Source organism: Ahaetulla prasina, chromosome 8 (genome assembly GCF_028640845.1).
Source record: "Ahaetulla prasina isolate Xishuangbanna chromosome 8, ASM2864084v1, whole genome shotgun sequence".
Taxonomy (NCBI): domain Eukaryota; kingdom Metazoa; phylum Chordata; class Lepidosauria; order Squamata; family Colubridae; genus Ahaetulla; species Ahaetulla prasina.
This window is the reverse complement of record NC_080546.1, coordinates 57,820,747-57,828,138: the sequence shown is the minus strand read 5'-3', so window position 1 is coordinate 57,828,138 and position 7,392 is coordinate 57,820,747.

Sequence of the window (7,392 nt, the reverse complement as noted above, 5' to 3'; positions counted from 1 at the left end):
AATTCAGATTGTTCGGCTATTCGTTTTCGTATTTGGTCTATGTGGCGCCTCCATACTCGGCCGTCCTTTAACTCCACCAAGTATGACTTTGGACCTGTTCTGTTTAGGATTTGTCCTGCTATCCAGGTTGGGCCTTCACCATAGTTGTGTGCCCACACTCGGTCGCCTATGTCCATTTCTCTTGTTTTTCCTATTTCCCCCTTGTAACCCTCCGGCGTATAGTTTGGATTTAGACGGTCTAGGGGGCACCTGAGCTTTCGGCCCATTAATAATTCGGCTGGGCTTCTGCCGGTTGTGACACAGGGGGTTCTGTGTTGGACGGCCAGGAAAACATCGATTTTTGTTTGCCAGTCGCCTGGCTTAAGTCTGGACAATGCCTCTTTTGCGCCCGGGACGGAACGCCCTGCAAGGCCATTCGTCGCAGGGTGGAAAGGCGCCGAGAGGGCATGTCGGATGCCCTCTTCTGCCAAGTACTCCTCAAATTGGGTTGCCGTGAATTGCGGGCCGTTATCGGAAACTAGCGTGTCGGGCAACCCATGGGTTACAAATAGGTGCCGTAGGACTGAGATCACGGCCTCGGCTGTCATGGATCTCATGAGAATGATTTCCAGCCATTTGGAGTAGGCATCTACTACGACCAGGAAGGTTTGGCCGTGGAAGGGGCCGGCAAAATCAATGTGTATTCTAGACCAGGGGCCCTGGGGTTTCTCCCATTCCCGAACCGGGGCCGTTGGCGGTAGCGGTCGGGACTCCTGGCAGGCCTGGCATTTCCCTACCCTTTCAGCAATTTCTGAGTCCATTAAGGGCCACCACACATAGCTTCTCGCTAGACCCTTCATCCTAACGATCCCTGGGTGACCCTCGTGGAGGAGGTCCAACACCCTTTTCCTCAATTTTTCTGGGATCACCACTCTATCCCCCCATAGCAGGCACCCCCCTTGAGCCGAAAGTTCCCCGTTTTTACAAATTCTTTAAAACGCCGCCCGCAGCGGGCCACCCTCTTGTACCCAACCGAGTACAGTTCTCAAAGTAATGTCCGGTATGATGCCCGAGCCACCTCCTTAGATGTGACTGGGCCAGAGTCCAGAGAGTCAATTAACAGTATGGGCGTCCCGGAGTGGGGTCTTGATCGCCCTGGTAGTGGGCATCTGCTTAATGCGTCCGCATGCCCCAACTCTTTTCCGGCCGATGCTGCAGTTTGTAGGAATAGGCGGCTAAGAAGATAGTCCATCGGGTCAATCGTGGCGAAAGTGCCACAGGCGTTGGGCGGTCGCCAGCCAGTATCCCTAACAGTGGTCTATGGTCTGTCACAATTTCAAAGTCTCTACCAAAACGTATTCGTGAAACTTTTTACCCTGACACAATAGCTAGCGCTTCCTTATCCAACTGGCTATAGTTCCTCTCTGTCGAGGACATCGTTCTGGAGTAGAAGGCTATTGGGGCTTCTGTGCCATTTGGAAACCTGTGGCTGAGCACAGCCCCACCCGTAAGGGGAAGCATCGCAGACTAATACCAATGGCAATGAGCTATGATACTGAATCAGTAAGCTATCGCCGAGAGTAGGTTTTTACTGCTCAAAGCCCTAGCTTCCGACTTTCCCCAAGACCAAGCAGTATTCTTTCCCAGTAACTTATGTAGCGGCTCGGCAACGGTTGCCTTATTTTTAAAAAGACCGTAAAATTCACTAGACCCAGGAATGCCTGTAGCTCTGTTTTGTTTTTGGGCGCTGGAGCCTTTCTATTGCCTTGACCTTGCTTTCAGTGGGTGAATTCCTCCTTGTCTATTCTGTAGCCCAAGAACTCTACGGATTCTACCCCTATCTGGCATTTGTTCACTTTAACCTTTAGACCGCTGACCGGAAAATGCCCAGAACTTTTCTCAAACGCTCCCCAATTCTTCTAAATTTTCGCTGATATCAATACATCATCGAAATAGGGACTACCCCGGGAGCCCTTGCAGAAGTCGCCCATTAAATTTTGAATAGACCAGGTGCCACACTCACCCCAAACTGTAACCGGGTACACTTGAAAGCACCTCTGTGAGTCACAATCGTCTGGGCTTCGCTGTGTTGGCGTACAGGCAGTTGTTGATAGGCTTGAGCCAAATCTAACTTGGCAAAACGTGCCCTTGCCCCAGCGAGTGCAGCAAGTGTTGCACCACGGGACCGGGTAAGCGCTTTCTGCAAGGCTTTGTTTAACGTTGCCTTGTAGTCAGCGCAGATTCTAACTGACCCATCTGGTTTCACTGGGGTGACGATTGCCTCCCACTTTGCGTGATCGACTGGCACCAGAATCCCTGACTGATGAGCTTGTCTATCTCCTTGTCAATCTTAGGTTTAAGGGCAAAGGACTCTCCTTGCCTTTAACCTAATGGGGCTACCTGGGGTCTAAATTGAAGGAAATAGGGGTCCCTTGTACTTGCCCAGGCAGTCCTTGAAGACATCTTGAACTCGTTCATGAGTGTGTCTTTTAGGTTAAAGTCACTTCTGTAGATGCCAGTCACTCCCATGCCCAATGCACGGAACCAGTCTAGTCCCAACAGACTTGGCAGGGTCCCTTCGACTATCGTGATGGGCAGGGTCTTCTTGTGTGGTCCGTACTGACGCGGACGGAGGTGGTCCTCGAACAGGGATGCGATTCCCTTGGTAGTCGTGAACTCGTAGCCGCTTGTGTTTGCAGTTTGCGTTTGGCGATTCTCGGCAAAGCTTTGCAAAAGTGTCCCAGGACATGATTGTGATCGCTGACCCTGTGTCCACTTCTAGTCGGCACGGCACTCCTTCGATTTTCGGTTTTGTGAAGATTTTCTTCTCGGCGGGTTGCTGCACGGCCTATTATCACGGTCGCTCGATTTGAATTCGCGCCCTTTTGTTTTGACCAATCGCGGGTCGCCTTGCCGATCCTGCGCTCTGATTGGTTGGTTTGAATTTTCGGCGGGAAGGTTGGGGTGCTCGACAGACTTGAGCCAGGTGCCCTTCTTCTCGCACCGCCGACATGTAGCGCCCTTGAACTTGCATCGTTGACGCTGGTGTTGCCCTCCGCAACTTCCGCATTCATCCCGGTCTTCTTTGCCCCTTCTCGGTGAGGCAAACTCCTTCCTCATCCTCGCCGCCTGATTCGGTCTGGATTTCTTCGTTGTGGACCGGGTTGATTTCGCCGCTGCTTGGCGTGAGTGGCTTTTGTAGGGTTTCCGCCGCTTGGGTGGACATCTCATGAGCTCTGGCTTCGTCCAGAGCGTTTGCCAGCGTTAGATTGCTTTTTGATAGCAGCCGCCCGCAAACGAATGTCTCTGACCCCACGGATGAGTTGCTCTAACAGCTCCTCATCCAAGTCTCGGTACCCACAGTCCTTGGAGGCTTTTCAGGGCGGCCATGTAATCGCTGATGGATTCGCCTCTTGCTGTCTGCGCCTCCAAATTCAAAACGCCGTACGTATTTGGACGGTGTTGGCGCGAAATGGTTCTTCAATAGATTTTGCAGAGTTTGCCACGATACCGATTGTACCGGCGTTGGCTCTGCCAGGGCTTCCGCAATGTCGATGACCTCGGACCGCAGTGGCTCAGGAAATATGCCCTTTGCGGTTGTCTGAACTCCTTGCAGTTCGCTTGCCTCTAGGAAGCTTTCGAAACGGGTCATGTACGTTCCCCATTTCTCCCTGGCTGGGTCAAACGGCGCGGGCGGAGTGTAGCTGGCCATCTCCGCGTTTCTGCCCTGAGTTTGCTGGGTTCGGTTCTTCCGTGCTTCAGCTCGTTCCTGGTGCTCTTAGCCTCGAGATCCCACCTTCGCCGCCAGTGTTAAGTTCGGGAAGTAACGAGGCTGGAGACCAGGGTAGTGACAACAGCTCTTTAATATATGGTGAACCCAGCAACCAGGCTGGGGAAAAACCTCTCCTTATATACAGTTCAACCGGCGGCTTTAACCAATCAGCAACGTGCTTGTTTCCCGCCAAAACCATTTAAAGATACATTACAATTTATACATTTTATAAATAGATAATAAATAAATTTCCATTTCAAAATAGCACCCAAAATGTTTTATATATATAAATATATTGTTGAAAATAATTGTTCCAGGCACCTAATCTCTATTATTAGGGGGGAAATAATTTTTATCTATTAGTCTTAGCTATTTATAATACCTTTTCCAAACAGAACTGATAACACAGTGGAAGTTAATCTGTAGATTCTGTAATCATAAATATTACGGAAGGGGTCCAGTTTTCATAAATTAAATGTAATAGTATCTTAGAGTAATTCACTATCATGTATTAGTTTTTCAGAAAGAGCTATTCTCTTTTAATAAGCCTTCTACACCAGTATTCACTTTCTAGTATCCTATTAATGCATTTTAGAACCCAGGTCTTTTGTGTAAACATTTTTGCTATTCTAGCTGGCAGAAGATGCCATCTGTGAAACATCTTCATCTGGTTTTCCTTGTATGCTGTCGATACTGTCAATTTCATGTTTGTTCTCCACATCTTTTCTCACTTCTCTAGTTCTATTGTATGATTAAAGTTTCTTGCCCATTTAATTTTTGGTCCTTCCCATATATTATTTTATCCAATTCATTTTGCTCCAATTGTATCTAATTAGTCTTTGTATCTTCTATATATTTTGATCTAATTTGGAAGTACTGTATGTCCACCATTCGACTTCCCTATTCAAATCCTGTTCCAATTCTTGTTTTGTTTTTAATTTTCCCAATTAATTTGATATATCCCTGTACCTAATTATTTTGGTCCAATCTATTAAATTTGGATGTGTTAGTGTTTCATTGGGGGAAATCCAAGATGGTATATTCATATAGCGTTGTTTTTTAATTTTATTCCAAATTATTAATAATGAATTCCTAATTATGTGTCTTCTAAAGTACCCATGGATTTTGTACTTTTCACCCCACAAGAATGCATGCCATCCTATCTATAGGTTGTGGCCTTCTATTGTTAAAATTCTTTTGTTTCTCAACTCCATCCATTCCTTTAACCATGTCAGGCATGTTGCTTGGTAATAAATTACCCAATCTGGTAGGGCTACTCCTCCCCTATCTTTGGTATCCTGTAGGGTTTTTAATCTAATTCTAGGCTTTCTTCCTTGCCATATAAATTATGAGGTCAATCTATTTAATAAATCAAAGTAATTTTTTCCTATTCTTATCGGTATAACCTGGAAGAGGAAAAAGATTTTGGGAAAGATATTCATTTTTATTGCTGCCACTCTTCCCCTCCATGAAATCTGTAAATTTTTCCACTTTTCCAAATCTTTCCCAATTTGCAGTATTAATTTGTCATAATTATCTTTTTAAATTGAGGAACCTCTTGCTATTAGCCAAATCCCTAGATATTTTTTTTGTTGTGTGAATGTTCTACTATTTTCTAATTCTGTCTCTTGTTTTTTGTAAGGTTTTTTGTTAGTAATTTGGATTTCTTCCTATTAATTTTTAAACCTGCCACTATGCCAAATTCTTCTATTTTTTTAATCAGTTTGGGGCCTGATTTTAAGGGTTCCCTTAATTGATTTGAGTTCTACAGGTCTCTAGATTGTACCCTATTGTTTGTACATATCGTTAGAAATACATATTTATACATGTTTTATATCAAATTGTTTTGTAAATCCAGTCATAGGAATTAATTTGCAGAAATGTATTTGATTAGAACACATCAAGAGCAAAATTGACATGTATTTCAGGTCTGTATCCAATTATACTATCTTCTTTATTATACTTCAATTTTGGATCTCTTAATTGTTTCTACAAACATTGGATATTTCAAATACGCTTGAATGTACAGTATCTGTTGCTGTCAGCTTCTTTTCCTAATCTTTTGGATATCATACACCAGGGATGTCAAACTCAACATTGTGGTTGTCCTTGGGGGGCTGGAAGGTGAGGGGCATAGCTGGGGTGGTTGCAACTGACTGGGTGTAGTCTGGGGGTGGCATGACCAGCTTGACATTGCTCATGTGAGGGGCACGTGGGGGTTGGACAGGGTTGGGGAGGGAATTCCTCACTTCCAAATAGTTTCATATAATGAGAATTTTACTCCTACCAGAAATCTGTAGCCAAAGCACTGATTCAGCTCACAATCTTGTATAATTTCTTAGTTGCCACAGCCATTTTATCTCTTCATTTTAGACTTTGATGCATTTTTCCTTTTGCTATTTCAGTTCTTGAGACCACTTTGAATTCCAAGCTGGTGCTGGGAGATTTATTTTTGGCACTATGGCTAAATTCACACATTAACTTTAAGCTAGATTTTTGTTAAACTGTAGTACTCTGGTCTGTGTATAATCCTAAAACATGAAAACTAGATTAATACATCATACAAAGACAGAAAGGGTGGTGTGATGGTTCATCTGTTAAGATGCTGGGTGTGTCGGCTGGAAAGCCAGCAGCCCAGCTTCAAGGCCCGAGCACCATGTGATGGATGAGCTCCTGTCCTCACACCAGTTCCTCCAACCTAGCAGTTTGAAAGCAAGCAAATATGAGTAGATAAGTAGGTACCACTTTGGTGGGAAGGTAGTGGCACGGCGTGATATCATGCTGCCACATTACTGCAGAAATGTCTTCAGACAATGCTGGCTCAGTGATCTTGAAATGGAGATGAGCACCACCCACTATAATTGCAATGGCTAATGGAGTAAAATCTGCAGGGACTCCTTTACCTGTTCTACAGTAATAAACAAATATTATAGAGTAATATCCTATGTTAACTAGGCATATAACTGTTGGCCTCTTATGGTTTTATCTTGTCTTTGTATTTAATATATGTGTGAATCTGAGGAAGATATTTCAGGACTTGTCAGAATTCTGATGACACCCAACTTTATATCTTTTCTCCATTTCAATACAAGAAAGCTGCCCACATTCTAATTTGGTGACTGAATCTGACAATCAGGAGTGTCTCTAGTGTAATAAAAAAAGTCAAGACAATGGCCACAATGGTACAATTGAAGCTTTGCCAATTATTATTATTTTTTGGTGAGTGTGTGTGTGTGTCACATAAAATTGATGCATACTCTAAACCATGGTTGTCCAACCTTTTGGCTGTGCATTGCTGCATTGAATAAGAGGAACTGTCCTGGGCTACATATAAAATATATAATATATTTAATGTATATAAATAACAAACCATTTTTTATTTTTACTAATTTATGGGACCACATGATGCGAATAGGCCATATGTGGACACTAAGTCCAAACAGTTTCTGATTCAGTTAAATAAAATAATCAGAAATCAAGGATTTTACTTAAGCTAGACTCATAGTTTGTATGCATTCTTGAATTCAGATATGAATATGGATAATGAATTTTCCTGCTGGTTTGTGGTATATTTGGTCTCTCTTCTATGCCAAATATTTTATTCTTGAAGATACCAGTAATTTCTGTTTGAATAAATTACC